Consider the following 24,037-nt stretch of genomic DNA (forward strand, 5'->3'; position numbering starts at 1 on the left):
CCTACCTCTCTAAAAATCAATAAACGATTCTTTAAAAAAAAAAAGATACTGGTATGGAAGGATCTCAAGACATGTTGTTACATTGAAAATGCAAGTTGCAAAAGAGCATATATAGTATCAGCCCAGTGATACAAGAAACGACAAAGAGCAAAACTTTAAAGAAAATTCCAACCAAAGGATTGGGACATCAAGGGATTTTTTTTTCCTTTTTATTCTGTTTGCTTCTGCATGCATTACCTTGTCTAAACTTAAGGGGGAAAAACCTTCAACGGTATAACCCTTTAAATAAGAGCTAAAATTTATCTCCCAGAAAGGGCCAGAGGAAATTTTTATATTAATGCTTAAGAAAAAAATTTTAAAAAGAAAGAGAATTGAAAAAATCCATAGATAATTCTGTGCCAGTACATTTCAAAGAACATTTAGAATGAGGAATTTTTTTTATTAATTGAAGGAAAACAGATGCCAATTACTTTAAAAAGGCCTTTTATAGGCTGAAGTAGTAGAAAGATGGGAAGGAGTATAAAAAATTAGAATATAATTCAATTCATTATAGAAGGACAACATTTAATAGAATAATTCTGAAAATAAAATTTTCATTTTATTTTGTAGCTTAGCAAGTTTTATGCAGACAATATGAAAGATTTTATACAAGCTGTTTTGTTCTAAGGATGGCATTACAAGTGAGGTATTTTGTTTTCTTATTCTACCTTAAATACTGACCCTAGGTAGAACTAGTAGTATAGAAGAAAAAATCCATTTCAAAGATTTTAGGACCCCTTTTTCCATGGTCCCTGATTGGGGCTCAGATATATATGGAGCCCCTCCTTCCAAGCTTGCTGTGACAGTGGACTAATCCGTCCTCCATCCCCGCACTCCCCGCCCCCCACCCCCAGGAGGTGAGCCGTTCTTTCCTTGAACAGTTCTGCTTGGTAGAGTTCTTAGTATTCTATTGAAGTAAAACCTACCTCCGGGGATGCTTTACTTCTAATAGACATTAGAATGAGCTTTAAAAATTGATCAAGGCCCAGTCCCTACCCTAGACCAATTAGGTCCCTGGGAGTAGGGCCCAAGCATCAGCATGTTTCTGCAAGTGCCCCATGGAGATTCATTGGCAGAGGGGATTGCCAGCTACTGTACTCCTGGCTGCCCATCCCATTTTTAAAGAGCACTCTCATGTTTCACGTTTATCTCTTCTCCAAGAAAACAATCCTCCAGTCTTTGTGTGAAATGGCTTGTTATGTTGTAAAGGTCTATATATTGAGTATCAATTTATACTGAAACGACTACAAAAGGGCTTTCCTTTGTAAAAAATTTAGTGAAATACAGTTGCAGTGATCAGAATCACTACAAGAAAACAGACCAAAATTTAATCATGGGCTATTTAGTATATACATGTGGGCTTATATTTTTGTATCTATACTTTAATGGAGTTTGTTAACTTGAAATTCAAGGTCTACTCAGTTGCAACATTTGGACTAAAATGCACTGTAAGAATATGGATTTGGGGCTTTCCTGAGTCAGAAATCTCTGTGCTGAGCAAGCTTTTCTGAGTCTAACTCTGTTTTTGAAAGTTTCAGCATCCTGCTTTTTGTAATGATTTAAAAACCAACCCAGGGCAGTGGCAGAAATAAGCGAAAGATAGGGTATATACTTGGCTTGATTTAGTTGGAAATTAACCACACAGCTTTGTAAAAAGGAAGATATAATAGGAAGAATATATATATATATATATATATATATATATATATATATATATATATAATGTTGGTTTCAAGTTTGGTAATGAGAACTAGAAATTATAATATAATAGTTTTAGAATCTAGGTTTCTTCCAAAAGTCTATGCATATTATTGTATCTTGCAAGTTAAGGTAACCAAAACTTTGTGTTCACAATTTCTATGGGCATAAGGATTGCTTTTGCTTCAGGAAATTCTGTTAAAGTTGAATTTCTCACCACTGAAATGAGGGTTCATTGCTGGTCTCTCATGAGGTGATGTTCGAACATTTAGAACAGTGTGTGTGGTGGAGGGAGTGGCTGAAGCATTGTGGCTCCCCCACCAAAACACTGGTTCCCGGACCCTGATCTGGGCACTGGGATGAAGATGGGTGACCTGGTCCTCAGGCATGGTGCCCAGAGACTGGGGCGATCTGAGAAATGGCATTTGGGGTGAAAATGGAATTGAAAACTAATCCAGGCATGGGTGTAAAGAGGCTCTGAAGACTGCCAAAACCGGTTTGGCTCAGTGGATGGAGCGTCGGCCTGCGGACTGGGGGGTCCCGGGTTCGATTCCGGTCGGGGCGCGTAACTTGGTTGCGGGCACATCCCCAGTGGGAGGTGTGCAGGAGGCAGCTGATCGATGTCTCTCTCTCATCGATGTTTCTGACTCTCTATCCCTCTTCCTTCCTCTCTGTAAAAAATCAAAAAAATATATTTTTTAAAAAAAAGAGGCTCTGAAGAGAGGCCAACAGTGGGCGCCAGCAGGTGGGGAAGTTTGTGGAGGAAGTGCCAAGAGGAGCCCCAGTTTTTAGTATGAGTGTAGCTCTCTATCCTGGCTGTTGGGAGGAGGGATCAGGCATGGAGCTGAGAGTAAGTTGCAAGCTGATCTTACATTTTTTTTTTTTCCTGTAAGGGATATAAACTATTTCATCCATTTCTATTGAGAAAAAACAAGTTCAATATTACCTAATTTTACCTAAAATCATGATAGTGGTCAGCAGTCTGGAATTCATACCTTTTTCCTGTTTACGTTTCTCTGAATACTCTGCAGACATGGATCCTAACCTTACTCCTGACTTCCTGCTTGATGTTCACTCATTGGTTGTGCCTACAGCAGTCGAATTCTGCTGCTCCTCAGCTGCATTTTCATCTGGTCAGGTGTTTGGCATCTTGCCTCACCGCCAGCAGCTCCCCGGACGTGTCACACCTCTCGTTCCCCACCCAGAGTCCTTCATTTATTTGTAACTTCCATTTTGTTGTGCCTTATGGAGGCCGGAGGTGACAAGGAACTGTGTCAGCCATAGTTCTGTCCCCGCTACCACACACAGTCATTCCAGTTAACTTAAGCCATTTCTTTCTGAATGAAGGTCAGTTCCATTTCTTTTCTTCTGATCCCTTTCAGAGAGTACTCAGCCTTGGTGAGGAATGAAACCCTATGGCCCATTTCCAGTTGGGTGCAGCTCCACAAAGCCAACACTAATTATGTTAGAAGTTTCTTATTAATAACAGAGTAAATGTGAGTGAATATTGAAGATTAATTTTCTCTAATAAGAAGGCTTGGCTATTTTGTTATGATGTGAAGCTGTCTTGGTATCTATAGATGGAACTGGCATAGAGCCTCAAATGTCAGGAGGGGGTGATGGTGCCCTCTAGCAGGCTCTTTAAAGTTTGATTAATGAGTTATTACAAATTATTAAGGCAAAATTAAAATATTTTGCTGGGTAGCACTGTTTAAAATAGCAGATTTGTTATTCTTTGTACTTGAAAAATGACAAAATCACTTCTTTAAAAATATTCTCTTGCCAATTTTATATCAGTTATTAGAGGCCCGGTGCATGAAATTCACCGGGGGGTGGGGGGTGGGGGGCCCTCAGCCCAGCCTGCACCCTCTCCAATCCGGGATCCCTCAGGGGATGTCCGACTGTTGGTTTAGGCCTGATCCTGGGGATCAAGCTTAAACTGGCAGTCGGACATCCCTCTCACAATCCTGGACCATTGGCTTCTAATCGCTCACCTGCCTGCCTGCCTGCCTGCCTGGTTACCCCTAACTGCCCCCCCGCTGCTGGCCTGATCACTCCTCATTGCCTCTGCGTGCCAGTGTGATCGCCCCTAACTGCTCCCCCACTGCCTGCCTAGTGGCCCCTAACTGCCCCCACTGCTGGCCAGGTTGCCCCCAGCTGCCCTCTCCCTGCTGGCCTGGTCGCTCCTAACTGTCCCTGCTCCCCCGCTGGCCAGGTTACCCCTTACTGCCCCCCCCCCGCCAGCCTGATCACCCCCAACTGCCCCCTTCTGCTGGCCTGGCTGCCCCTAATTGCCCCCCTCTGCTGGCCTGGTCGCCCCTCATGCCCCCCTCTCCCCCCCCCGCCCCCGCCGACCTGATCACCCCATGCAGCCTGCTTGTTCAGTCGTTTGGTCGTCCCTCACTAACCCCCCTGCTGGCCTGGTCATAGGCAGCCTTCTTGTGAGGGTATGAGGGTTAATTTGCATATTAAATTGATATCCTCTTTATTATATAGGATATCAGTAAATTGGTTAATTTTAATTTGGGGAGATTCATGACATGATAGATCAACGGTTGTTGGCTTCGCATTAGGAACCCCACTCAAGACCAGTTAATTGGGGTCTTAATTTTTTAACAGCTTTATTGAGTTATAATTAACATACAGCTACACATATTTAAAATGAACAGCAGGGTTGAGAACTATTACAGTAGAGACTCAGAATCATGAGCTGTTCTTATCTAATATTTAATAACTAGAGGCCTGATGCTCAAAATTCGTGCAAGAGTAGGCCTTCCTTCCCCCGGCTGCCGACACCAGCTTCCCTCCAGCACCCGGGACCCAGGCTTCCCTTACAGCCCTGGCTTCATCTGCAAGGTCATCCAGAAGGATATCTGGTCTAATTAGCATATTATACTTTTATTATTATAGATAATAACACAAAAGAAAGTCGTTATTGATAATTTCACAATCTAGCCCTTTGTTTCTTTTGAGATATAGTATGACTCTTTTTGAGGCATAATATGACCACATATGACAAAAATAAACATTATCATTATTTTATGTCAGGCTATCAGTGTTACCCATAAACTCTCTGTCCCAGGAAGAACTGTCTCCACACCCAGTATGGGTTTGAGGGCCAATTGGTTCATCTGTCCTGCTCTGATTATGTTCATGAAAATTCAGACTTTTAAGATAATCTGGGTTAAGGGTCAGCCAGTGCCTCTGATCATATGTAATGGAGTAGACTACTCATTGCCAAAGTACAGATGTGTTGTAACTGGGGAGTGGAGGGCTGGGATGGGAAAAGGTGGGACCAGGCAGGATGTCTGCTGGTGCTGCTCTGAGCAGGCACTGCCTGAAACTGTCTCATTGAATAACGCTCCACAGAGCAATTGTGTAAAAATTTTACTGGCTATTTTTCAGCCAGTGCTAGTAAAATAGCACATATTTAGAAAATGATATAAAAAGTTAGCCAACGAAATAGTATTAATGGCCAATATTAGAAAATTGATTAAATGAATATGATTTTTTATACGGTAAAATATTATGCAGAAAATAAAACTGATATTATAGGATATTTAATAACTTGGAGAAATGTTCATTTTATATGGTTAAGTGAGAACAGTATGTTACTGAATCCATGCACACTGTATGATACAACTGCTACTTTAAAAAATGCAGACACATATACATACAGGAAAAATAAAACACTTGCAAGACAAACACCAAAATATTGACAATTTTTATGTTTGGTGGTGGAAGAAAACACTTGTTCTTCATTTTAAAAAAATTCTGTACTTTTCATGTTTTGAAAAATAAAAACTTTTTTTTAATCAGAAAAAAATATGAACATTATTTTAAAATAGCTTTAAAACTTCCCTCAAATAAAAATAAAACCTTGTCTAAAACAATTCAGACAGAACGAGGAACAAAAATAAATGTAATTAGCATTCCAGCTTCAAACTAGTGTGTGTTACCCAATAAGCACTCACTAAATGTTTATAAAGGGAGCTGAGCAAAATAAACAAAGCCCTGCTGAAGTTGGAACAAGTTCAGTTGCTTTTCAGAGTCATCAAAACAATTTTTTTTTGTTTATCCTATCAAGTTCGAGGTTGCAAGCATTTGTATTACAGTTGAGGTGTGATGGCATTTTGTTCATTTTGACCGACTCCAACTGTTTTTAGTAAGAGGACAGGGCAATGTGCAAATAAGCACATTTCTTCACAGGGGCTGCATGTTGCATTAGTTCTTGAAAACTAATTTCAGAAGTGCTTCAATCTGAGGAATATCCTCCCACAGGGAGAAGAGGTGAAATGAGTGTATACACTCCTTATGTTGAGGTAATTGAAGTGGCTCAAGTACAGTAGGAGCTCCCTAAATTACTTATGCCTGTGTCCCTTTCACCAAGCCCCATGTACCCAGCCTTGGCTCCGTCCACTACTTTTGCCACTTGCAGCTTCATTCTCTCCCTGTGTCTCCTTATTATATCTGTCTTCCAAACCTTCAAATGTGCTCAGATCTCCTCTGGCTTCTCATCTCTGCTGCTGCCCGGGTTATCATTCTATTTCTCTCCTTTCTTTCATTGCCAATGAGGTGGTTAGTAGTTTACCACCTGATCCCAGCCAGAAGTGCTTTCTTCCTCTGGATCCCCACGTATTTTATCAGTGGGAGCCCAGGCACATTCCTGTCTTTGACACACTTCTCCCTCTCCCTCTAAGTTTTTGGGACACAGCAGGCCCTGTGGGGACTGATTTCTGAGGCTTCGGGGCAAGAACATGGAAAGGTTTGTAGAGGTTTCTGGCTTTTCCTGTGGAACATATGTCTATGAAGTGCCTTGTGGGTTTTTTGGTGGGCTCTTAAAAAATCCTCACCCAGGGATATTGATTTGAGGAGAGAGGATTGGAGGGGGCGGGGGGAGAGGAAGAAACATTGATGTGAGAGAGAAACATTGATCGAGGTTGCTTCCCATATGCACCCTGATGGAAGATTCAGCCCACAACCTAGGTGTGTGCCCCGACTGGGAATTGAACCTGCAACCTTTTGGTATATAGGATGCCTCTCCAACCAACCGAGCTACCCAGCCAGGGCAGCCTTGTTTGTTTTTTTACATATATCTCAGATCTAAACCTAATTGCCTTTCCAACATTAACAAAGTTTTATCTCTCATATAGTGGCTCCCCTCATACCAGGTTCAAATCCCATCTCTGACATGGACAAACTCTCTGACTTTGGGGTGTGTTACTGAACTTCTCTGTGCCTCGATATGCTCATATGGAACAATGGCCACCTTAGGGAATTATTGTAGGATTGAAAGAAGCCTTCAGCCTTATATCTGGGCCATGAAAGTTACTCACTGAATGCATTTTTTTTTTTTCGAATTGGCTTGCTCTTTTTGTACCTGAAAACTGGTTCAGAGTTCTGCACTGAGGTATGAGTGCCTAGCAGCCAGCAAATGTGTGCGATTTAAGCTGGTGTCCCAGCAAACTGCCAAATCTTGGTTTATGAGTCTTCCAGGTGTAACTTCAAAGTCACCAACCACAATTATAAGGCCATGCATGCCAAAGGTCTTTTCTCTCTGCTTTGCTCAACCAGTGTGATCTGTCCAAAGAATTGGAAATTATAGAAAACATATACAGCAAGTGTTACAGTAGCAGGTGAAGTCATACGCTGGAGCTCTGGGTGCTGCCAAGTTGCTCATAGTCAAGGAGGAAGGAAAGGGGAAACATCACATTTCCCTCTTCTCTTGGAATTGCCATCCTTTTCTCATTTCCAGCGCCTGTGTCTTCTCACAGGATTTACAAGAGAAGAAAAGTCTCACTGTGCTGGGAATGGTAGAAAACGTTCCCAAACTTTCTTAGTGTTCTTCCTAGCAACAGACCTGGTGACTTCCTCCATGTCTCTTCCGGGTGGCACCGCTCTCCGAGTGTTTATCACTTTCTTCCACGTGCTAGCTATACAACCATGGGTCATTAGTCACTTTCTGTGTCCCAGTTTTCTCCTCTATTAGATAATAGAATTGCTCACCTCATAAAATTATGAAGACCAAACATATGCCAGCCAGTTTCAAAAGTAACCACATGCACATGTTGCTTCGTAGTCATTCACTCTGCATAAACAGTGAATGCAACTATGGATGGGCTGGTGGAAGTAATGTGGACTTAGAATCACAGAGTTTGCCTCTGGGGTCCTGACTTCGACACTTACTAGCTGTGATGAATTATTGTGAAGTCACCTACTCTTACTGAAATGCTATCTGTAAAATGTAAAGAAAATCTTATTTTTCAGTATTAAGTGAGATTAGTTCTGTGCAAAATAAACCACAAAATGCCATACAACACAAAATGGTATTATTATGTCTTTTTTTAAAAAATCTTTATTGTTGAAAGTATTACAGATGTCCCCCCTTTTCCTGCATTGACCTCATGTAGCCCGCACCGCACCCCAACCCCCACCCCGGGCCTTCACCACACTTTTGTCTGTGTTCATGGGTTATGCATATATGCATACAAGTTCTTTGGTTAATCCCTTCCTTCCAACCCAAATCCCGCCTTCCCTCTGAGATTTGACAGTCTGTTCCATGATTCTATGTTTCTGGATCTGTTTTGTTCATCAGTTTGTTTTGTTCTTTAGATTCCACATATGAGTGAGATCATGTGATACCTGTCTTTCTCTGACTAGCTTATTTTGCTTAGCATAATACTCTCCAGGTCCCTCCATACTGTCTCAAAGGTAAGAGATCCTTCTTTTTTACTGCTGCATAGTATTCCATGGTGAAATGTGCCACATCTTTTTTTATCCACTCATCTACTGAGGGGCACTTGGACTATTTCCAGATCTTAGCTATTGTAAATTGTGCTGCTGTGAACATAGGGGTGCATATATTCTTTCTGATTGGTGTTTTAGGTCTGTTAGGATATATTCCTAGAAGTGGGATTAATGGGTCAAATGGAAGTTCCATATTTAACTTTTTTGAGGAAACTCCCTATTGCTTTCCATAATGGCTGTACCAGTCTGCATTCCCACCAGCAGTGTACTAGGGTTCCCTTTTCTCCACATCCTGGCCAGCACTTGTCATTTGTTGATTTGTTGACCATAGTCATTCTGAAATGTGTGAGGTGATACCTCATTTTAATTTTAATTTGCATCTCTATGATAATTAGTGACTATGAGCATTTTTCATATGTCTCTTGGCCATCTGTATGTCCACTTTGGAGAAGTGTCTATTTAGGTCCTTTGTCCATTTTTTAAATTGGATTGTTTGACTTGCTTTTGTTAAGTTGTATGAGTTCCTTATATATTTTGGATATTAACTTTTTATCAGATGTATCATTGCCAAATATGTTTTTCTATACAGTGGGCTTCCTTTTCATTTGTTGATGGTTTCTTTTGCTGTGCAGAAGCTTTTAATTTTGACGTAGTCCATTTGTTTATTTTCTCTTTTGTTTCCCTTGCCCCAGGAGATGTATCAGCCAACATATTGCTATGAGAGATGTCTGAGATTTTGCTGTCTATGGTTTCTTCTAGGATTTTTATGGTTTCTCTACTTACATTTAAGCCTTTTATCCATTTTGAGTTTATTCTTGTGTATGGTATAAGTTGGTGGTCTAGTTTCATTTTTTTGCATGTATCCAGTTTTTTTCAACACTATTTATTTGATTTTTTATTTTTAAATATATTTTTATTGATTTCAAAGAGGAAGGGAGAGGGAGAGAGAGAAACATTCATGATGAGAGAGAATCATTGATCGGCTGCCTCCTGCCTGCTCCACAATGGGGATTGAGCCTGCAACCTGGGCATATGCCCTGACTGGGAATCGAACCGTGACCTCCTGGTTCATAGGTTGATGCTCAACCATTTAGCCACACTGGCTGAAGAGACCGTTTTTACTCCATTGTATGCTCTCGCTTCCTTTGTCAAATATTAATTGAGTGTAATGGCTTGGGTCAATTTCTGGGGTCTCTGTTCTGTTTCATTGATCTGTATGCCTGTTCTTATGCCAGTCCAGGCTGTTTTGAGCACAGTGGCTTTGTAATACAGCTTGATATCTGGTACTGTGATCCCTCCAACCTTGTTCTTCTTCCTCAAGATGGCTGTGGCTATTTGGGGTCTTTTTTTGGTTTAATATAAATTTTTGGAGTATCTGTACTAGGTCTGTGAAATATGCCATTGGTATTTTAATGGGGATTGCATTGAATCTATAGGTTGCTTTGGGTAGTATGGATATTTTAATGATGTTAATTCTACCAATCATGAACATGGTATATACTGCCACTTTTTTATATCTCCTCTATCTCTTTTTTCAATGTCCTGTAGTTTTCTGAGCACAGGTCTTTTACATCCTTGGTTAAGTTTATTCCTAAGTATCTGAGTTTTTTTGTTGCAATGGTAAATGGGATTATTTGTTTAGTTTTCTTTCTGAGAATTCATTATTGGTGTATAAAAATGCCATCAATTTCTGGGTGTTAATTTTGTATCCTGCAATATTGCTGAATTCATTTATTAAATTTAGTAGTTTTTTGGTGGAGTCTTTAGGGTTTTCTATGTTCAATATCATGTCATCTGTGAATAATGCAGGGTTGAGGACTTGGGGGTTAGAGCTTAGAAGGCAGCCACCCCCGGTTTACTGTGCTGAGTCATTCCCTCAGACTACAGAGGACATCTTTCTCAGGCAGACCATTACTATCCAGGCAGCTTTTGTCTGGGGGGAAGAGGGGGGAGCAATTGCCCCACCAGGTTGAAAACCTCTTGTCCCATCCTGTGGAATGGTCTATAGCAGTGGTTCCCCACCCTTTTTTGGCCATGCCCCACCGAAGCATCTCTAAAATCCTGATGCCCTCCCCTGTGACATACACTGAGTGGCCAGATTATTATGATCTCTGAACGCATAATAATCTGGCCACTCAGTGTGTGTGTGTGTGTGTGTGTGTGTGTGTGTGTGTGTGTGTGTGTATTAGAGGCCCGGTGCATGAATTCATGCATGGGTGGGGTCTGGGCAGCCTGGCCAGGGGGAGGGGAAATGGGTGGTTGGCCGGCCTGCCTGCTGGTCGAACTCCTGGTCGAGGGGACAGTTTGCATATTAGCCTTTTATTATATAGGATATACACTGAGTGGCCAGATTATTATGCATTCAGAGATCATAATAATCTGGCCACTTAGTGTATAATTCTTATTATTCAAAAAGCGAACTCCTATTCACATGGAGTAAGCCTAAAAGGCCATTCATTAACTTGGTCTAAACATGCTTCCGAAGAACATGGCACCCATGAAAGAGAGAAATAAAAGAACGAAAGGACAGTTGAAGTACTAAGGAAGAAATCACTAAGAAATTGTTAAAATAATAATAATAATATGAAGTGATATGAAAAAATAGCAAATAAAAGTTTCAAAACATATAATAGAGAACTGAAATGCATAAATATGTCACAATATATACTTACATACTATATATGAGGCCCCTAGAACCATAATAAATGCAGAAATTTTACTGTTAATAACTCATTCTCAAATTGCCCCCCTTAAAAATCAAGTTGCCCCCCTGTGGGACATGTGCCCCATGTTGGGAACCACTGGTCTATAGCCTCAGGCACATTAAACTCTGAGAATAACAATCTGACTGCAGGCAGAGGTGGATCTCTGGTAGTATTATATCTTATCTCTGTCTTTTATCTGCAAGTCTCAGTCATCTTCCAGTTTCGTGTGGTCCCCCAGGGTAGTACCTCATCCCCAGCAGATCTAAACAGTGATTGTTGCATGAACAATTTAGTAATTCAACACAGCTGAGAAAAAAGCAGGCCAGGAAGGCCTCTGCATGGTCAACAGAGAAGGTGTGAAATTTACAGGCATACTATACTCCTAGGAGGAACACACGTATCCAGTTAGAAGAGTGAAGAAGGTTTGGTTACTCCAGGCAGGCACACTGACCACCATGAGAAATTGGAGTTTGACATCCTGACAGTAATGGCAGAGACAGAAAAACAAAAAAAGCAGACATGAGAACTTGAAAAGCTCTTTGGTGTGGTGCTTTTAGCTGTAAGAAGAGATCCCAGGCTAACTGAAAGGTAAATTAGACAAAGCAGTTGAGATCTTTGGAAAACAATTTCACTTTGGCAGGAGTATACCAGATGACCTAAAATGACAGATTTTGCTAATTTCCATGATTGCCTCAGGGAAGGATGAAGCTAACTTGGCTCTGTTTTTGCAATATGCTTCTCAAACATAACTTCTTGGTCTGCTGCACAGGTAATTACTCTAACTACAAAGTTCATGTTGCCGATTATCTCAATTATGGCCTAATTTTTTCTAATGATGCTGGAACCTAATTCTCCTGGGTTTTGCAATCCCTATCAAATAAATAGTAAAACCTTGATTTAGCAAATGAATTGTTCCGTCATGTCAGTTTATGTAGCTATTTATATCTTCAGGATGATTTGCAGTCTATTTGGAGAATTGGTAATTATTAATTTTAAGTAATGACTTTGGCACTAAAATAAATTGATTTTAATTTATTGACTATTAGGTTTTCTTTTTAAAAAAATAATAGTTTATTGATTTTTCGAGAAAGAGGAACGGAGAGGGAGCGAGAGCGAAACATTGATGTGAGAGTACAACATGGATTGGGGATCCAGCCCGCAACCTGGGCATGTGTCCTTGACTGGGAATGGAACTGGCAACCTCCCTATGCACAGGATGTTGCCCAATCAACTGAGCCACACCGGCCAGACAGTTTTCATTATTTTTATGCCACTATTTGCTCTGTGAAATAGTATCCAATTTTTATGATAGCATGAACATTATTCTAGATGGCATGCTTACCTATTTTGTAGATAACATGAAGGTGAGAAGCATAAAAAATATTTGGAAGGACAGAATTGAGAAGCCAGAGTTTTGAGCAGGTTGGAATAATGAACCCCATTCGATAAAGGTAACATATTAATGGGGTGAAAATAAAACCTTCATTTTTATTTATTGATTTGAGAGAGGGAGAGAGGGCGGGGGAGAGAAATGAAGAGAGAAATAGAGAGAAACATCAATTTTTTGTTCCATTTATTTTGGCATTCATTGGTTGATTCTTGTATGTTGCCTGACCAGGGATTGAACCCATAACCTATCAGGATGGTGCTCTAACCAACTAAGGCTAATAACAATACTTTAAAGAAAGAAAATGATTTTACGTAAGGTAAATATAATGAGACACCATACTGCAACAAATATACCTCTCTAAGATGATTTAAGATGAGTGTAAGAAAGTTTGGTGAGTTTTTTTCTGAATGAATTGTAAATGATGTTCCAGAGACGTTAGCTAGGCTTTTACACTCCCATGTCATGATAGACTGAGTCACTTAGGACAGCTTTCAGTGATGACTCTTCTGACAGTTGCCTGAGCTGAATTCTCCAAAATAGTGTAAATCTCAGCATTCAAACTTTATCAATTTGGAACTGTGTGTGTACGTGTGCGTGTGTGCGTGTGTGTGTGTGTTGTGAAGGGAGAAATGTTAATCCTTTCCCAAACAAATTAGTTCTTTAATCTGAGAAAATCTGAAAGCACTGGGAAGACTCCTGGATGCTTCTGTTTCCACTTTCCAATGTGAGAAAATGCTTTGTGACAAAAGAAGACAAAGCCCCTGCAAGGGCGGAATAGCCTTGCCTCTAGCTGCCTGTTAACTGCATTCCCTCAAGGCACTTTATGGTTAGGAGAGAGACCCGCTCTTTAAAATTCTAGTTCCACTCTTTTGGAGACGCAACTAAGCTCTCTTGGCTTCAGCTTCTCTTTTATAAATTGCAGATAATAATAGTACTTAGGTCAGAGTGTTCTTGTGAGGATGAAAGCCCTTCTTTCTTAGCACAGTCTCTAGCTCATCTGAAGTCCTCAATAATTCAGCTACCAGGATTATTTTTATCCTTATTATTCCTGAAGGGGCAGGAACCCTGAGGTTAGGCTCTCCTCTGCCTACACAGCCATGGCATCTGTACCTAGTCATCAGTGTGGCTCCACATCTGATCATCCCCACTCTAGGCTGAAATAGAGTTATGTCCAGCCCCAGTTCACGATCCCACTTTATCCTCCCCCAGAAGACTTGATGCTGTCCTGGAGTTTGCCCAGACCTTGGATAAGTCACTATACATCTCAGAGCCTGTCACCGCCTCTTGAAAATTGGGGAACTATTTAATTTTACTGGGATTTTAAATTTTTAAAAAATTTCTTTATTAAGGTATTACATATGTGTCCTTATTCCCCCATTACCCCCCACCTCCCATTCATGACCCCACCCTGCTGTTGTCTGTGTCCATTGATTAGGCTTATATGCATGCATATAAGTCCTTTGGTTGATCTCTCCCCCTTACCCCCGCCCCCTCCTCTACCTTCCCTGAGGTTTCACGTTCTAATTGATGTTTCTCTGTCTCTGGATCTATTTTTGTTCATCAGTTTATGTTGTTCATTATATTCCACAAATGAGTGAGATCATGTATTTATCTTTCTCTGCCTGGCTTATTTCACTTAGCATAATACTCTCCATCTCCATCCATGTTGTTGCAAATGGTAAGAATGCCTTCTTTTTTATAGCAGCGTAGTATTCCATTGTGTAGATGTACCCCAGTTTTTTAATCCACTCATCTGCTGATAGGCACTTAGGCTGTTTCCAAATCTTAGCTGTGGTGAATTGTGCTGTTATGAACATAGGGGTGCACATCCTTTCTGATTGGTGTTTCTAGTTTCTTGGGATATATTCCTAGAAGTGGGATCACTGGGTCAAATGGGAGTTCCACTTTCAGTTTTTTGAGGAAACTCCATACTGTTCTCCACAGTGACTGCACCAGTCTGCATCCCCACCAGCAGTGCATGAGGGTTCCTTTTTCTCCGCATCCTCGCCAGCACTTGTCATTTGTTGACTTGTTGATAATAGCCATTCTGACAGGTGTGAGATGGTACCGCATTGTTGTTTTGATTTGCATCTCTCTGATAATTAGTGACTTTGAGCAGGTTTTCATATGTCTCTTGGCCTTCCTTCTGTCTTCTTTCGAAAAGTGTCTATTTAGATCAGTTGCCCATTTTTTGATTGGGTTGTTTATTTTCTTTTTGTTAAGCTGCGTGAGTTCCCTGTAAATGTTGGAGATTAAGCCCTTATTGTTAATATCATTGGCAAATATGTTCTCCCATGCAGTGGGCTTTCTTGTTGTTTTGCTGATGGTCTCCTTTGCTGTGCAAAAGCTTTTTATTTTGATGTAGTCCCATTTGTTTATTTTCTCTTTAGTTTCCATTGCCCTAGGAGTAGTATCAGTGAAGAAATTGCTTTGGCATATGTCAGAGATTTTTCTGGCTGTGGATTTCTCTAGTATTTTTATGGTTTCTCATCATATGTTTAAGTCCTTGATCCATTTTGAGTTTATTTTTGTGTATGGTGTAAGTAGGTGATCTAGTTTCATATTTTTGCATGTATCTGTCCAATTTTCCCAACACCATTTATTGAAGAGACTGTCTTGATTCCATTGTATGTTCATGCCTCCTTTGTCAAATATTAATTGAGCATAGTGATTTGGGTCGATTTCTGGGTCCTCTATTCTATTCCATTGATCTATATGTCTGTTCTTGTGCCAGTACCAGGCTGTTTTGAGAATAGTGGCTTTGAAATACAGCTTGAAATCTGGTATTGAGATCCCCCCTACTTTGTTCTTCTTTCTCAGGATTGCTGTGGCTATTTGGGGTCTTTTTTTATTCCAGATGAATTTTTGAAGAGTTCTTTCTAGGTCTGTGAAATATGCTGCTGGTATTTTAATGGGGAGTGCATTGAATCTATAGATTGCTTTAGGTAGTATGGACATTTTAATGATGTTGATTCTCCCAATCCATGAATATGGTATGTTCTTCCATCTGTTTACGTCTTCCTCTATCTCTTTTTTCAGTGTCCTGTAGTTTTCCTTGTATACGTCTTTTACCTCCTTAGTTAAGTTTATTCCTAGGTATCTTAATTTTTTTGGTGCGATGGTAAATGGGATTGCTTTTTTAGTCTCTCTTTCTGTAAGTTCACTATTGGTGTATAGAAATGCCATAGATTTCTTGGCGTTAATTTTGTATCCTGCTACATTGCCGAATTCATTTATTAAGTCTTAGTTTTTTTTGATGGAGTCTTTCGGGTTTTTTATGTACAATATCGTGTCATCTGCAAATAAGGACAGCTTTACTTCTTCTTTTCCAATTCGGATGCCTTTTATTTCTTCTTCTTTTCTAATTGCAATGGTTAATACTTCCAGTACTATGTCGAACAGGAGTGGTGAGAGTGGGCATCCCTGTCTTGTTCCTGTTCTTAGGGGAAATGGTTTTAGTTTTTGCCCATTGAGTATGATGTTAGCTGTGGGTTTATCATATATAGCTTTTATTATGTTGAGGTATGATCCTTCTATTCCCACCTTGTTGAGAGTTTTTATCAAGAAAGGGTGTTGGATTTTGTCAAATGCTTTTTCTGCATCAATTGATATGACTATGTGATTTTTATCTCTCAATTTGTTTATGTGATGTATCACCTTTATTGATTTGCAGATATTGTACCATCCTTGCATTCCTGGGATAAATCCTACTTGGTCATGGTGTATGATCTTTCTGATGTACTGCTGGATCTGATTTGCTAGAATTTTGTTGAGGATTTTGGCATCTATGTTCATGAGGGATATTGGCCTGTAATTCTCTTTCATTGTGTTGTCTTTATCTGGTTTTGGTATTAGGGTGGTGCTGGCTTCATAGAATGAGCTTGGAAGTGTTCCTTCATCTTGAATTTCTTGGAATAGTCTGAGGAGGATAGGTTTTAGTTCTTCGTTGAATATTTGGTAAAACTCCCCTGTGAAGCCGTCTGGCCTCGTGCTTTTGTTTGCTGGAAGCTTTTTGATGACTGCTTCAATTTCTTCCATAGTTATTGGCCTATTGAGATGTTTAGATTCTTCCTGATTGAGTTTTGGGAGGTTATATTTTTCTAGGAATATGTCCATTTCCTCCAGGTTGTCCAGTTTGTTGGAATAGAGTTGTTCATAGTATTTTTTAACAATCTTTTGTATTTCGGTGGGGTCTGTTGTTATTTCACCTCTTTCATTTCTGATTTTGTTTATTTGGGTCCTCTCTCTCTGCTTCTTGGTGAGCCTGGCTAGAGGTTCATCAATTTTGTTTATCCTTTCAAAGAACCAGCTCTTGGTTTTGTTGATCTTTTGTATTGTTTTTTTGGTCTCAATGTCGTTTATCTCCACTCTGATCTTTATTATTTCCTTCCTTCTTATTACACTGGGCTTTTCTTGTTGCTCTCTTTCTAACTCTTTGAGTTGTAGGGTTAGGTAATTTATTACCTTTGTTTCTTGTTTTTTTGCAGTATGCTTGTAGAGCTATGAACTTCCCTCTCAAGACTGCTTTCACTGTGTCCCATAGATTTTGGATTGTTGTGTTTTCATTTGGGATTTTAAAATTTTTGTTGTTTTATTAATCTTCACCTGATTCTATTGATTTCTAGAGACAGTGGAAGGGAGAGGGAGAGACACAAAGAGAGGAACATCAATGTGAGAGAGACTCATCAATTGGTTGCCTCCTGCACGTGGCCCAGGGCCAGGGATCAAGCCTATAACTGAGGTACATGTGCTTGACTGGAATCGAACTCACAACCCTTCATCCACTGGCCAATGCTCTAGACCAGTGGTCGGCAAACTCATTAGTCAACAGAGCCACATATCAACAGTACAACAATTGAAATTTCTTTTGAGAGCCAAATTTTTAAACTTACACTTCTTCTAATGCCACTTCTTCAAAATAGACTCGCCCAGGCCGTGGTATTTTGTGGAAGAGCCACATCAAGGGGCCAAAAAGCCACATATGGCTCGCGAGCTGCAGTTTGCCAACCAGTGCTGTAGACTAAATGGTACTGTGTAGTTGGAAGCTGTGAGGATTAGGCAATTGTGGCATATTGTGTGCAAAGAGGTAAAGGGTAGTATATGACAGTGGTCGGCAAACTCATTAGTCAACAGAGCGACAAACTGCGGCTCACAAGCCGCTTGTGGCTTGCAAGCCGCGGTTTGCAGACCGCTGCTCTAACCACTGAACAACTGGCTAGGACTGGGTTTTTAAATTTTGGATACTATTACTTTAAATTGAATTTGTTTTTAAAATAAACTTGAGTTATGAAGTGCAAAATATGTGGAAAAGACAATGTTAAAGCTAGATGAGTGATCAAAGAACATCTCTGACTTTCTCTATTTTTAAAAAAATACTTATACTTGGGCTCCATCCCACCTGAAATTCTGATTTAATTGGCCAGAGATTTTCTTGGCCTGTGGGGGGGCCAAGCCGTCAATATTTTTTGTAAGCTCTCCCCGTGGTGCTGATGTGGCCACAACATTAAGCACTTAGCAAGCCTGGGTGAGACTGCGAACAGTGGAGGCAGGTCCAGATCTCCTTTCTTCCGCTCTTCTCGCCACAGACTGACCCCAAGTTCTGGTTTCAAAGAGACTTTCTGAACAATCCTTTCTGTGATTCTCACCCTTTTTCATTAAAGGGAGGTATTAAATAAACACATTACTCAAGCACTTCTGTTTAATTAAGGTTTCACTCTGTATAGTTCTACTCTAACCTTATGCTTGTTTTCCTTATTCCCAGATGCCTCTTTTCTCACTGCCTTCTAAGCCACCTGTAAAACGTAATTGCATTGCTGAGTTCCTCTCTGACATCGTCAACGTTGATCAAATACTTAGTTCTTCATTGTTTGTTCTTTTAAGTCTGTATTAGATTCCTGCCAGCCGTGGCCTGTGTGTTGATGTGATTATAAAGCATGGTGTATTCCCACGAAGTATGAGAGTAGAATAAGATCAAGGGCTCCTTTTTCCTTTTTGATTTGTGTATAGCGTGTTTCCTGCTATTGAGGGATCATTCAGACCAAAATGTAATTGGAATTATGTTACCTTTATTTCATTACCTGTTGCCATTAAATTGCTTAAAGTTTCTTAATCATTGATGTCCTTAATAACAGTAATCCTTAGTTCAAATTTAATCATGCAATTTAATATGCATTAAGTTCTCCTTGTCAATTGTAGTAGGATAATAGAATGAAATCTCAGGTCAATAGAATAAACTAACCCCAAACAATTTTTCACTGTTCTGCTTTTTTTTTCTTTTGTTCTTTTTCAGGACTCTTTGAGATACTCTTCTTCAGCAGTCCCCACCCTTGTTTGCTGAAGACTTTCACCAAAGCTGCTTTCAGCTGTTGGCATCATCCTGAGAAAAAGACAGCTTCAAAAATCAGGGAAACCTTTAGGAAACCCTTGGCCCAGCAGATCTTCCAAAGGTAAGGGCCCGTAGTTCTTGTTTTGTATTTAGAAATCTAAATTAGTTGTTTTGTATTCTGAAATATACCTCTTAAAAAAAGATTGGGTAGAGGATTAGGGTGTTGACAATTGTCTATCAAGAATTGAGAGTTTTTCTTTTTTCTTTTTTTTCTTTTTTCTTTTTTTTAATATATTTTATTGATATTTTACAGAGAGGAAGGGAGAGGGATAGAGAGCTAGAAACATCGATGAGAGAGAAACATCGATCAGCTGCCTCCTGCACACCCCCCACTGGAGATGTGCCCGCAACCAAGGTACATGCCCTTGACCGGAATCGAACCCGGGACCCTTCAGTCCACAGGCTGACGCTCTATCCACTGAGCCAAACCGGTTTCGGCGAGAGTTTTTCTTTTTTAGAAGACTGTTTTAGAAGTTATGAAAAAAATCAATTGACTATTTTGACCAAACAGGAATTTACTGTATTTGATATTGTAGTTCTGACCTAGGAAGACTTATTTCACACACACACACACACACACACACACACACACACACACACACCTTAAAAAAATCAATAACATTTCCTTCTCAGAGAAATGTCTTATGTATAGTATGCCCCCTTATCCATAGGAGAAATATTCCAAGACTCCCAGCAGATCTCTGAAACTGCAGTTCCAACCCCCATATTTACTATGTTTTTTTCCCCCTATACATACATACCTTAATGGAAGCGCTTTATGACTTCTCTTTGGCATATCCGAATGACCAGCATCACCACTCTTGCACATTGGGGTCATTATTAAGTAAAATAAGGGTTACTGGCCCTGGCCTGTATGACTCAGTTGGTTGGACCTTGTCCTGTGCCCAGGGTGTTTGTCGATTCGATCCCCTGTCAAGGGCACATGCCTGGGTAGCAGGCTCGATTCCCTGTAGGGGGCATGCAGGAGGCAGCCCGTTGATGTTTTTCTCTCTCCCTCTCCCTTCTTTGCTCTCTAAAAATCAATAAACTATTCTTAAAAGAAATAAGGGGGATTACTGGAACACAAGTACCGAGTTACCATGATAGTCGATCTGATAATCGTGAAGAAGACCAAATGACTAGCGGACATGGACATGCTGGGCAAAGGGATGATTCGCATGCCCAGAGAGACAGATGGGGATGGCATGAGATTTAAAGCTTATGAGTGGTCTAGTTCTGGAATTATTTTATGTAATATTTTTGGACCATGACTGACCCTGGGTAACTGAAACTGTGGGAAGCAAAACCATGAGAGGTGGGGGAGCTACTGTATTTAGAGTCTGTATCAGCCTTCATATCTACCTGACCCTGCCTTCTAAGGATTGTTTCAAGGATCAAACAATATAAATTATATGACAGCACTTTGTAAAGCCATGAAATATTATTTGCATAAGTAAGGAAAACAATGACCATTTCTAAACATTTATAACCCTCCACATATCCTCCCATCTATTTTCTTCCATAGTTTGATTCATTTTTAATTTGAGTCAATAAACTTTGCTAGGATTTCAAGAAGCAAAGGTGATAAGCTTATACCTTTAAGGAATATCTGTCAAATTTCAAGAGACAGGCAAATAAATCAATATGCTCAACTCCAATATGATAAAAGTATACTGAGTCTGCACTGAGGAATGAAAAAGGCATCAAACACAGCCTGCTGTTGGAGGTTTGTGTGTGTCAAGCAGTCTTCTTCCTGGACAAAGTGACCCTGTAATGGCCCTTGAGAGGTAAACAGGACTGAGCCAGCTAAAGAGCAGGGAGGAGGGTATTGCAGACAGGAGCAGTGGGATAGGGGTGTGAAACCCATATGTGGAAATAGTAAGTTGTTTTAAGTATGGGGTATGTGTGTAAGCACTGAGGAGTTTTAAGCTGGCAATCATTAGCATTTTAGGTGTGTTAACCTGAAGAGAGTGTAGAGAAAGAGCTGGGGTGAGTAAGATTGAAGGGAGGAGGATTTGTTTTGTAATGATTTTGGGGAAAAGATGGGAGGGCTAGAATTAGAGTAGAAACAGTGAGGAACAGAGAAAGGGAGAGAAATGTGAAAGAGCTAGAATGTGTTGGGTTTGGTGATAGCTTGGGCACTGGAAGTGAGAAATTGTTAGGACTTGGGATTCTCAGGTCTCTGACTTGAGTGACTGAGAGCATGATGATGCCATAAAGGAATTTAGGAGAAAAGAGAACTTATCTTTGGGGAGAAGAAAACTTTGAGGTAAATATGTGACATTTACGTAGAACTGTCCATCAGGCAGTTGCAAGTGTAATTGTTAGGGAGGGTCTAGGGCTAAAAACATTGATTTGGGAGTTACATACAATAGTTAAAAATCATTTTTAAAATATAAATTTGATTTTGTACCTAAGCCTTCGATATTATTCAATATAAAAAAAATCCCACTACATTCTTAATTTCCATTTCATTTTGCTATTACCTATCATTTCATTTATATCTGTACTTGTTGGTCTTATTTTCTTGGCATAAGTTAAGATTTTTCCTAGGGACATATGTGGTAACTTTTTCTAGTTTGATAAAAGTAAATTGAAACCAGTTTTACAAAACAGTGCAAACCCTAAAATTTAGAAGAGTTGTAAAAATTACAAAAATTATTTAAGAAAGGTGCTTTGCTTTTTAAGATATTGTTCCTTTTCTGTATAAATCATGGCTCCTCGTCAGCTCCTCACTTTCATTGCTCTGTCCAGGATTTGAACATTGCATAAGGAAGGCTAAGCGGGATCCTTCTTGCATTCGTCAGTGGGGTAGTGCCAGGGTTCCCACACACACACTGTGGGTCTTCCAAGCATCAACCCAGAATGTCATTAAGGGGCCTGTTGTAACAAAGGCTGTACTGTTTGAGAGCAAGTCCACCAAGTTAGACTTCTGAAATACATTACTCAGAGCCTTCTTTGAGGGAATGTCATGGGTAAAAATTTTAAATTCAAATAATACTTACAATAGTACTATTTTGAGTGAATCTTACTAGGTTACCATGACCTTACCTTACTGGCTTTTTTCTATAAGACCTTTTGGAAAATTAGAAAATGCTCCCTTTCTGTAGTCCACTACCATCTTTTCAGAAATTTTAAAGATTAGCTAATCTATCACTTTCATTTTTTATACACAAGAGAATTAATGTGAGTTAATTAATTTAATCAACTTATTTAATACTAACAGCTGAAGCCAGAGCCCTGGTCTGTTGAAACTCATTCTGCCCTTTTTGCTTCACCTTTTATGTTTTGTTAATTGTCACCTGAGGATGTTTTTCCCATTGATTTTAGAGGGAGTGAGAGGGAGGGGGAAAGACAGAGAGAGAAACATTGATGTGAGAGAGACACATCAATTGGTGATCACACATCACCCCTGGCCAGTGATCAAGCCTGTAACCGAGGAACCTGCCCTTGACCGTAATTGAACCCTCAACCCTTCAGTCCACAGGCGGATGCTCTAACCACTACACAACCAGCTAGGGCTCACTTCATCATTTTTTTTCTCTTATTCCAAATCTTTATTGAACTGTGAAGTTATCTGTATGTCCTAAAATAGGAAATTTAATTAAGGAAATCAGTTCATACTGATGGCATTTGCTTTGGTTAGTCACTCTGCATTAATGCAACAGATTTTGCATTAGTAATTTTGGCTCTGATTAAGGTTTTATTCGTTTAAACTTTTTAACAGGTATTTTCTTCTTGGCATCTTTTACTTATCTGTATTGGTTCCGCTACAAAAAATGAAGGATTGGGAGAGAATCAAAACCACCTGTGTTTAAAATTTAGTTGAAGGAGGACAATCATCTCAACATCCATTTTGATGCCAACTTTTCCCCCAGGAGGTGCTTTCAGTAACAAGGATTAGGCACATTCACTCACAGTAAGCACTGGCCTGGCTGCACAATCTAGTTTTGTGAAACATCCTATTTTTTTCAGTCTTAACCCCCTTTAAATAAAAGATAACTTTCACACATGAAAAAAAGACACTCATCAATTATTATAAAACTAACACTTTTAAGCACAAGATATTTCTGATTTGCTCAAATACATTACAATACCCTATGACTTTTATGTATAGAAATTTTATGGAAATGCTGAGTTGGTGTAACTTAGAATGATGTCACATGCATGCAAGTTGTAGGTGGTCTCAAGGACAATGAATTGTTCTCTGAAATTCACAGAATGGTCAGTTATTGCTGTGAAACCAGTGGGCTGTAAATTGTCAGGGTGCATGTACAAAACATGATTCACTCATCCCGAAAGCTGCCTGTAACAAAAGGAGTTTCCTCTCATTTCTGTGCAAGACACAAGAAATATGTTTCCCTGATTTGGTCTCTTTCTTTTCTTCGTTTCTTTGGGGGGTGGGAGGTGGGGGCGGGGCTCTTTTTCGGCCTCTTCTGTCTCTGTCTCTGTCTCTGTGCCTCTTTTCCTGTCTCACTCATAGTCTCTGTGTAAGAGATACATACTAATATGATGTCCCCAAAACATGAGAGGCTTGGCAGTTTGTGTTTATGGCCCTGGCAGTGGAAGCAGTGATGCCCCTTCCCGTGGTAAGGACTGAGAGCTGTGGGGGACACTGTCGGGCATGTTTGCCCTCTGGGCAGCTGGGCTATGTGGGCAGGATGACGCCTGCACAGGGATGGACAGATGTGAAGACAGTGAGCACAGTTAGTATCAGGGCTGGTACACAGCTTTCACTTTCGCTGTTGTTTATTGGTAGGGTCTTCTTCTGACGGTCTCACCGTGGCCAAAGTACAGAATGTACCAGTATTGGGTGGCTGCTCATTCCAGAGGGAGTGTTACAAGTACCATTATGCAACAATGGGTAGAGTTTATGTTGGCTTTGGAGTTGCCACTTCAAAAACTGCCCTCCTCCCCACCCTGTGGTTAGAGCACAGAATTCTGCTGGAGGAGGGTTGTTCCCAGAAAACTCCTAGCAGGAAGTAGAAGCCATAGGTGAGTTGCCAGGGTGACACTTCTGAATGGGCAGTCTTCCAACAGGTTCAAATCATATTTTACAGTGAAATGTGTTAC

General features: G+C 40.1%; 1 protein-coding gene across 47 annotated transcripts in view; it reads left to right on the forward strand.

Annotated features, from left to right (window-relative positions):
- The window catches only part of NRCAM (neuronal cell adhesion molecule), a 278,384-nt gene that overhangs the window by 39,797 nt on the left and 214,550 nt on the right, over positions 1-24,037 (forward strand). For 46 of the 47 annotated variants that reach the window (XM_080663312.1, XM_080663309.1, XM_080663313.1 and 43 more), the window contains exon 2: positions 18,869-19,025. The gene's annotated coding sequence lies outside the window, so the exon portion shown is untranslated. Of the gene's footprint in view, positions 1-18,868; positions 19,026-24,037 lie in introns of those variants that run through there. The other variant, XM_080663283.1, reaches the window with a different exon arrangement.

The sequence above is a fragment of the Plecotus auritus genome (assembly GCF_963455305.1).
Source record: "Plecotus auritus genome assembly, chromosome: 4".
Classification (NCBI taxonomy): domain Eukaryota; kingdom Metazoa; phylum Chordata; class Mammalia; order Chiroptera; family Vespertilionidae; genus Plecotus; species Plecotus auritus.